Source organism: Puntigrus tetrazona, chromosome 23 (assembly GCF_018831695.1).
Source record: "Puntigrus tetrazona isolate hp1 chromosome 23, ASM1883169v1, whole genome shotgun sequence".
Classification (NCBI taxonomy): domain Eukaryota; kingdom Metazoa; phylum Chordata; class Actinopteri; order Cypriniformes; family Cyprinidae; genus Puntigrus; species Puntigrus tetrazona.
Window position 1 is genome coordinate 7,275,140 of NC_056721.1, and position 7,634 is coordinate 7,282,773.

At 41.4% G+C, this 7,634-nt stretch overlaps 1 pseudogene; it reads right to left on the reverse strand.

The window, feature by feature from the left end:
* Positions 1-504: 504 nt before the first annotated feature.
* On the reverse strand, positions 505-3,218 carry LOC122328425 (annotated as a pseudogene).
* Positions 3,219-7,634: the final 4,416 nt, after the last annotated feature.

Sequence of the window (7,634 nt, forward strand, 5' to 3'; positions counted from 1 at the left end):
AGTCTTGAGTGGTTTTCACATACCCAGTGCAAAACGTATTTTCATACAACCTTATATAAAATGTCTATAAAAATAGAAATAAACAATATAAAAAGCAAACAAAAAGACACATATATATATATATATATATATATATATATATATATATATATATATATATATATATATGTATTGCAAAAATATTCACATTCTTGACTTCCACGCCCCAGTACCCTCATTTGAGACCGTAAGCATACAGTAGCTGGATGGAGTCAGCAAAATTATTGGTTAAATCGCCACAGTCTCAGAAAGTACAGGTTATCAAGACCAGAAATGACTAGTCATACTGTGAAATGCAATTTAGTGAAGTCTATACGGTGAGAACCATCCTGTATAGAGTTCAGTAACCTCCAGTGATTCGTGAAACCGGGCAAGATGATTCCCTGAAGAAGGTAACTCGAATAAATCAAAAAGTTCTGAGCCTCAAAAAAGCCATATGTGCACCAGACTTCAGGACTGGCGCGGAGAAGCAGTTTTATCCCGTAATGCATGCGCTGTAGTAAACGGCGCTGCTGGCGTCGGACAGGGCTGATATCAAAGCGCTGCTCTCCTCGCAAGGGGTGTTCCTGCTCAATCGAGTCTGCTCGCGCTCAGGTATTGGTCGAACTCAATCCTGTCCACTTCGCCCCAGAACTCGGCCGAGGTCCCAGCTGGTCCACAGAGTCCAGAGAGGGCGGAGCGACCTGAGCAACCGCCGAGGTCTCGGGCGGAGGAGACAGCTGGCCCAGATGAGAGGTGAAGGCAGGCTGGGGCTGACTGCTCCAGATATCTGACCGTAATAGCCTGCAGGTGTGGGGGTGTGAGGAGCCTTGGAGGATTCTGGGAGGCTCATGTTGGGGTAGAGACTGTTAGGGTTCGTGGACTCCACGAGCAGGCATTTCTCCTGTAGCGGGAGGCAGGCCAGCGGAGACTTCTGGTTGAGGTGTGGGTGGGAATGCTGGAGGTTATGGGAGTTGTGGTGAGGGTGGTGGCCAGTCTGATGGTTTGGATGCTGGTGGTAGTTTATCCACGAACCCAGACCCACATCTTCCTGCATGTGAGGGGAAAAAACACAGAATCTCCGCCTCCTCTTCCAGCACGTCAAGCGGTGACATCTCTGGCGTCGGCAGGCCGTAACTCTCCAGCTCCGAGGCTCCAGAGGGGTGGAGGTCTCGGAAGTGTCCCAGAGGAGGCAGCAGATGATGGCCATGGCGATGCGTGCGAATAGGCATCTCCTGGTCCAGGGCCGCCAGCTAGGCCTTGGAGGAGCAAACCCGGTTCCACTCGCTTTCATCTTCTTGGGTTGTTTCTTGCGGCGAGGACGGTATTTGTAGTTTGGGTGATCCTGGAGGTGCTGCAAACGCAGTCGTTCGGCTTCCTCCACAAACGGACGCTTGTCTAGGGTGCTTAGAGCCTTCCAGGATTGACCTGAAAACATCATCCAATCAGCGTTACTGTTGTAGGATTCGTTGGGCTACTTTTTGCTTTAGTTGCTTATAAATATGATCATACCGAGTTTAGTCACTACAACGTTGTTCTAATTTATTCTATAAACAATGCCAGGGTATTGAGCCAGATTCCTCTGATTATTTATAAAAAGTTTTTAATTTAGCTCTCTGGAATAAATATACAAATATAATCATGCACAAATGATTTTTAAATGAGCTGTCACAATTGTTACGTTTGCAGCAGCAGCGATTGCTTTTGGTGAAAACAGATGTAACACAAGGACTGACAAACGTGTGTGTGACATGAGCGAATCATTACGTGTAACTGGTGCGGGGCACACGGGGTTGGGTTGTAGTATTTGAATTATTAACGGGTCAATGGCTGCAGACAATCGGCAGCTTGTGTCTGCCACAGCCCTGTTATATTTCAAAAAATAAGGACATCAAAATGTCTCCCAGAGAAACAGCCAAACACAAATATTGTGCTGGATTTACAAACTTTTCAAATGACTTCCACGCTGTGTGTGCCTTAAGGCTTGTTTTCTAAGACATAGCGACATACAAAGTTCTTTTTTTTTTTTTAATTATAATAATAAATACATTTTTACTTGCTTATTTTTTTATGTAAATATAAAACTGAGTTACCCTTAACAAATCAGCCTGATTGTAGAAGTAGCAAGGTTTGTATAAAGATGTGACTTTAACATAAATATCATTTCAGCAATAAACTCAAAACCATGTTTAAACTATTAGATTTAAAATTAACTTAATTTATGGCCACTCACTAAAGATTTAAATGGCAGTGTGGTCACGATTGCTTTTCATTTATTAGTAGAGTAATTTTATTCCAGTTATTCCTCTAATAACCCAACATTCATAATCTTTTAAAACTGAATTATTATTAATTTATCTGTATTTATTTTAATATTATAATATTTACCGCATGTATCAATTAGGCAGTTTTGACACATATGTTATATATTTTTATTATAATTTTCGTAGTTTTCTAATATGCCCAATCCGTGACATCTCAGCCCCCCATGCACTAGACTGACCCCAGATTAACCCCCGAGATGTGATGTATAGCAAGCGTCTTACCCAGCATCTTACTGAGCACGGCGTTATGCAGGTCTGGGTTCTGGAGTGCCAGACGTTTGCGCTCGTCTTTAGCCCACACCATGAAGGCATTCATGGGCCTCCTGATCCTGGACTCTCCCCCTGATTTCCCCTCTCCGGAGCCTAGGGTCAGAGCTCCAGTGCGGGTTGAGTCCGGGCTCCCCGTCCTGGCCTCCGCTCCGCTTCGGGACCCTGTCCGCGTTCCAGAGCCGGGCACCGGCGCCAGCTCTGTGGTCCGGCTGTGGTCAAAACCATGTCCCCGGTCAGGGCCCGGAGTGCTGGAAGAGGCACCCCATGTCCCACGCTCCGCAACCTGGCTGGGCTGAGAACTGGCCTCTTGACAGCAACTAGACTCAGATATATTCATTCCAGCAAGACCACCACGGTTAAAGCACGCTGTTGTCTTTGGATAGAAGCAACACCGAGCTACTTTAAGCTACTTTAAATACAGACTGACCAGTAACCCAAATGAAACAAATCGTAAAAAAGAAAGAAAAAGAGCTGCACCCTTTCTTTTCGGATGTTTCGGAGTACAAAGTATAAAATCCCACAGATGTTAGTGTTTTGTAACTCCTGCCCTCCAGACGGTATATAGTTCTTGTGCTGAGTTTGAAAGTTGTAGTGAGTTTTGATGAACCCATGCTGTAAATATATACGTGGCCTGAGCCAATCAGAGCACCGGCCCGGACAGGAGAGGCGGGAGGGGTAGCCAGTGGGAGTTCTCCTGCCCCCCTTTACAGCCTCCACAGACAGAGAGATGTAATCTGAGAGGGCCATTGTTTTAGGCCTGCTGTACACACACTCATATAGGGCACATACACTAAATCATAACACACTTGCGCACACACAAGAACCCTGTTTGTACTGGGGGGCCGGGACCACAAAGAAAGCTGTGCACTTGAGTGTTAACAACTTGTAACAATGAGCGCAAATGTAAAGACATGGCAGGCAAAACGAAGTGAAGAAAACACATAAACCCAACACTAATGTAATGCAACCATTTTAGATGCATTCAACCTTTGCCCCGAATATAAGGCAGAGCCTGCTCTCTGGTTTCTTGGTAGCATGAAATAACTATACTTAAAGTGATTTATAGACAGTTTTCACAGCTAAATATTTGTGGTCAACCCATCATTTATTTAAAAATACACTGTAAAAAGTGAAAACGTGCAGTTTTTACCCTAAAAAATTAGTTCTATTATATGTGAACCTTAAAAATGACTTTGTGTAACTCAATATAGTCAGGCTGATTTAGTCATATTAAATATGATATTTGACTTGGATAAAACCAGATAATTTAAAAGCATATTTTTAGGTAATGTGCTTCAGCGTTTTTTTCCAGTGCAGATTTATACAGGGGTGAGAAGTGTAAAGGCTGTTTTATGAAAACCATGGACATGAAAAGTTCTACAGATCTACAGCTAAAAAGTAATACTTCAGGTTTATCTGTTTTATCATTTTAGGCATTTAGGTTTTATGTTTTATGCAGATTTATGCAGAATATATATATATTTTTTGTTATATATATATTATATATTTATATATTTTTTAATATATATATATTTTTATTATTATTTATTTATTTAATACATTATATAAAACCTGTTACAGTTGCAAAAATGTGCTATTCTTTTTCTGCATGCCAAGAGATTTAATTTAAAATATTTAATCAAATTTTTGTGTTGAAAGACGAAAAGTAGGACTAAAAAATTCTTAGTGTAACACTGGCGTTATTTTTGTCTGGGTTTGTATGCAAACATGAAGCATTTTTATTGCTCATCTAAACATTATGTTTATAGGCTAATGAGCTGAAATCACAGCCGTGCTCTGGGTGACAGCAGCATTTATTACATGGCTGTTAGTGAAAAATGCAGAATAGGAGGAGGCGAGTCATTAAACAGCTGCGATTACAATGAACTTCACACTTCACAATGAGCTTCATTAACTTCATGCGAGTCAAATGGAGAATAGAAAAAAAATTGTTATGTTTGCCAACAAAGTGCAGCAGAAAGTAGGCCAATTTCTATCACTCTTATTACAAATACGGAAGATATGCCAAACGTCGGATGGGTCAAAGAGGACGACCTCATAATGAGATGGGATGTCGACATGCCTCTCTCCTTTGAGAAGGGTCACGGTCAACAACAATCGCTTAACCTCATCTAACTCAAGAGGATGTGAAAGTTAAAGACCATCACTCTTGTAATATGTCCATGCGCTTAAAACTATACGCACACAAGCGCATGTGCATGAAATGCAAAGTTGGCTTTCGGTTTACCTTAAAAGAATGCGAAGTAACCACATTTAACCGTTCTCAAACGTCCATGTGAAAACCACAAATTAGTCCTGCGGTTCCTTGTCTCCACACCTATGCAATTCATCCAGTCTTAGACGGCTGCATCCAGCCAATTTCTCCCCCCGCTGAGCAGTACATCAATGTCCTCGACTCTATGAATAAATGCAAGGCGAGGCATGAGAGTTCAGGCCGCACAGAATCGCACTGAGAGGGAAATGGAGTTTTATGTGTATGTGAAGTGGATTTAGCTCCATTAGTACAGTAGGCAGTTTAGGAACAGGCCACAAAAGGCCACAAGAGGCGTTTTATTGTTTAATCTATGAGGACTTGTCATGGTTTTCTGAAATATAATGGTGCTGGCATTTGTCTTTGGGAAGATGAGAGAGCTATTATGCAGAGGGTGATGGGTGTAAAAAGGGAAATGTGCAGCTCTAGTTGATCTGTGGGTAAAATTACTGTCACGCTCTCAGTTTTAAAAAAAAAGGGATGTAGGGCTATGAAAAAAAGCAAGGTCTCAATACACTTTTTATTCTGAGCTTACGGCTGAATTAACAATTTTAGAGCAAAACTGTTAAATATGTCCATCAAACACATATTTGCAATGGAAAAGAAGCGCAGCGGAATGACAAAACAAAAATTATTTTAGAAATGGCATGGAATGCACGTCATTTGATTCAAATCTGTTTTCTAAAAGAATGTTATTAATTTTTGAACAATTTATCCCTCTATATAATAATAATAATAATCATTATCCAACAACAGAAACAATGCATGCCTAACATGTTTTTCTTTCTTTAATAATTTCACTTGATTTTAATAGTTTCACTCAGATGTGCATCACAAACCAAAAGAAACCACAAAACCCAGCGTGCACACACACACACACACACACACACATTATATATATATATATATATATATATATCAAATGATTAATTGTGATTAATCATACACACATGTTAAAATATTTACATATATTTACATGTCTATATTGATAATGTATATTATTTATAAATGGATTTAACATATAAACAAAAATAAAATTAACAACTTATTATATAACTTAACTAAATCAGAAAGGTTTCACATTTATATTCACACTGTGAAATCTGGCATGGTGTGTTTGACACAATTTAAACATAAATACTTACACAGTCACACATACATGCTTCTGCTGCGTCAGTGATTTACTGGCAAATATGAATCTACCCGCCGTGTGGACGGGAAGGTCTCTCCTAGATGGTGAAAGTTGGCTACGTGACAGTGGTCTTCGCCTGGCTGTCTGCTCCACATTCCCTCTGGACATTCTCACAGTAAATGTGTGTGCGGCCGCCTCACCCCTCCTGCAGTCCACCTCCTGCCGCCCACCACCTCCAGAAACAGGAAGTCAGGGATGTTCCTGCGGGCCGCCATGACGGGACCTGATAAGATCGAGAGATACCGCAAGAGAGAGAGAGAGAGAGAGAGAGGGAATGCTGAGGAAGAGAAAGGACAGCTGACCTTTGACCCAGCCGACCTCTCGGTCCCTCTTGTGGAGGTGCCCGGTTTGGCGTGGCAGATGGCTGGCCTCCTGCCCGCCGCGAGCGACAGCACTCCCACTTCACCGCTGTCTCTGTGTCTCTGTGAAAGAACGAGAGACGGGCACCACACCTACACCACAGCGGAAATTTGGCCAAGACTCCAGACTGAGCGGCTAGAGGAGGAGAACTTCACAACACTCTCTCATCTTTTATTTCTCTATTTACTGTACGGGGGGAGGACACACACAGACACAATACCACACACACACACACACACACACACACACATGCACAGGCATTTTGATGAACAAAGACTCAATGAGTGTGTGTGTGCGCGCTTTGATTATTGATGATTATGTTGAAGTCGCTCCAAATGAGTGTATTTATGAGCGTGTGTGTGTGTGTGTGTGTTGGAGGTGAACGTTTTATGAAATATTCACGCGCTGTTCTATTTTCTGCCGCCTGATGAAGGGAAGTTTGTGCTGATGGATGGACGCAACTATGTTTGGGAATCCCCCATGTTAACAATATTCTCACACACACTGAACACAATTGATAGCCATACAATAACACATCCACACACATTCACTCTAGCTAATATACTGCTGGTCATTTATTGTAGTTTATTACAGTTTTTTTCATTACCGCTGTAACACATTTTTCAATGCTTAAATAATTTTTTTTAATTCTTCAACAGCACTCTATATGGGCTAAGCTGTGGATTATTCATCATTGCTTTGGAACTAAATATAATTGATTAAATCTTTCACATTACACGAATTCTTTCCACAAGAACCACCGAAACTAAATCTGCGTATTTGCACACTCTTTTAAAACTTATGTTCAGGACGCAATACAAAACTTGCTGCATTTCCATAGCAATACCACACCGAGATATATATCAAATATACATACTATCAAAACGCTTTAAATCTTTAGTTTCATTTTAGTATACAAATTATGGACAATGTAACATATACAGCACTGAATTTAAAGCGTTAGAGGGCTGTCATTTTTTGCCATCTGTTGATTTTAGGTGATGTTTGAAGTGACATGTGGTGACCCATACTTAGAATTTGGGCTCTGCGTCTAACACATTCGAGTACACACACACACACACACACACACACACACACACACACACACACACACCCCCACACACACCCACCCACACACACACACACAAGCGGGTTCGGTGCCTTGCTCATGAGTCTCACCTCGGTCGTGGTCTTGAAT